This window comes from Adiantum capillus-veneris, chromosome 1, assembly GCF_014529385.1.
Source record: "Adiantum capillus-veneris isolate H3 chromosome 1, ASM1452938v2, whole genome shotgun sequence".
In the NCBI taxonomy this organism is placed as follows: domain Eukaryota; kingdom Viridiplantae; phylum Streptophyta; class Polypodiopsida; order Polypodiales; family Pteridaceae; genus Adiantum; species Adiantum capillus-veneris.
The window spans coordinates 169,290,437-169,292,591 of NC_140931.1; the positions used below are offsets into that span (position 1 = coordinate 169,290,437).

At 45.1% G+C, this 2,155-nt stretch overlaps 1 pseudogene; it reads right to left on the minus strand.

Annotated features, from left to right (window-relative positions):
- Positions 1–1,481: 1,481 nt before the first annotated feature.
- On the minus strand, positions 1,482–1,842 carry LOC147465999 (expansin-A2 pseudogene; annotated as a pseudogene).
- Positions 1,843–2,155: the final 313 nt, after the last annotated feature.

Consider the following 2,155-nt stretch of genomic DNA (forward strand, 5'->3'; position numbering starts at 1 on the left):
ACTCTTTGAACAGTGCAGCAGGAAAAAATTTTGCAATTCTAACCAGTTTGGTGGGAATAGAGCTACGTAGAGACCTCTATATATCCTTGTAGAGCTTACTTCGCATTGCCTTCACCATTGTTTCCTCAGGAACTGGCCAGTCCACAGTGTTCCAATCGGTTGGTAGAGGCACTTTCACCAACATGCCGTTCTTATTCCCTGGGCAGAGTTGGTAGAAGCGGTCATAGAAAAATATTCCTTCATCAGCCAGGATTTTGCTGCTTCTCCCTAAATACTGTAGAGAACCAATGTGGGCATGGACAACAAGGAAGAGGCCTATTATGCACTCCACAGGCTCCCATTGCTCATAAGAAGAGGGATAAACATCTGCAAAATATATAACAAGAGTTAAACTAAGAATATCAATAAGTCAAAATGACAAATCTAATGTAGTTGAGATGTGAAGAATGGAGCCATTGCTCATAAGAAGAGGGATAAACGTTGCAAAATATATAAGAAAAGTTATAATGAGAGTACCAATAAGAGAAATGACAAATCAAATGCAGTTCAGATGTCAAGAATACTTACAATTGCAACGTGGTTGATGTATATCTGACACATTTCCACCGTTTGCTATCACGTCTGGATGGGTAAACACATGCTGAACAAGAACTTTCTTTACAAATCTTTTGCCGATTTCAACTTTGAAATCCAACACTCTGGCCTTCCATGCTGAGCGGTAAACATTGACAGCACTAGACCTCTTGGCTCTTCTTGGCTGCATGAGGACCCATGAACCTTTGTTTATCCTTTGTCCAACCCATTGGTTCTCTACACTTATTGAAGTTGATATTGTAATTGAGGATATGCTACTACTTGGACTTCTAGGCAAAGTGCAGGTGTTGGTAGTTGGTGTGAGAGACCATAAACACCTAGAGCTTCTTGGGCGAGAAGACGTGGAAGCCATAGCTCTGAGAGAAAAGCTTTAGTGGAGGGAGATTCACTTTGAAAGCATTCTAATGGAGGGAAAGTGTTTTAGAATTCCAATATCTTGTGCGGGCTTAATGGTCATCCTCCAGTACGTTAATGACCATAAGAGAATATCAGCAGTGGGACCACATACGCACCTAACAGCTCGGTAAAAGCAAAGAAGTTACGATGCCACAATCTTGGATTCGTGAAAGTTTTTGGGATATTTTCCTATTTTTTGAGTCTTTCCACGTATTTTCCTACGTAACGTAGCCCTCCTGCTCATTGGACGCGCTCTATTTTTCTCTCTCCTTCATATGGCCCTCCAAATGACCTCCGAAATTTCCTAATGGAACAATCTGGCTTGCAGGTAGCCCTTGGGTAAACATAATTGGGTGCAACCTCAGCTCGCGAGATGGAGATGTTAGCACAGGTCCCCAGTATATATAACAGAGTGTAGTTTAGAATATTATTGTGCTCCCAATCCAAAATGAAGTAGCTAGCCTACTGATTTGGATGACCAAATATTGAAGCTAGAATTGCTCGCCGCTGAAGGTTTGGCCGAAGTACCATCCGCGGGCGCCATGTCGTAGGAGGTGAGGGTGCGACCGTCGTTGGTGGTGACATGAAAGGATAGGCTCTGGCCGTCGAGCTGCACATTGCTCTGCCAATTCTGGCCCCAGTTTTTGGTCATGGCTTTCCATCCCGTGCGCGAGCTCTTGACGGAGACGGAGTGCACATCACCGACTCCTCCCACATTCGTACTGAGCACGAGATTGAAGTAAGCATGACCATTCATGGTGAAGTGGATGCCACCATTCTTGGCTGGCGGTACTCCACAGGCACGATGCCGCCCCTGTACACTCCAATCTTCTCAAACGCTGGCTGTATCATGTCGAAGTGCTGGAGAGGTGGTTTGCACCAGCCGCCCACATTGTTGGGAGCACACAGATTGGTGGCTCTGACCATCACCGATTCTTTAGCAATGCACCACTGCGGATCGGATGATGCATCGCATCGGATCTCGAAGCAAGCATCACAGTTGCACCATCATAAGCTTTTCTACCCTCATGTCCACTTTGACATTTATTTATTTTCCCTTTGTCGTCTGCATCGCCAACAGCCTGTTGCATCATGGTGATTTCTCAGTACCACTTTGGAGCTCTCTCTCTCTCTCTCTCTCTCTCTCTCTCTCTCTCTCTCTCTC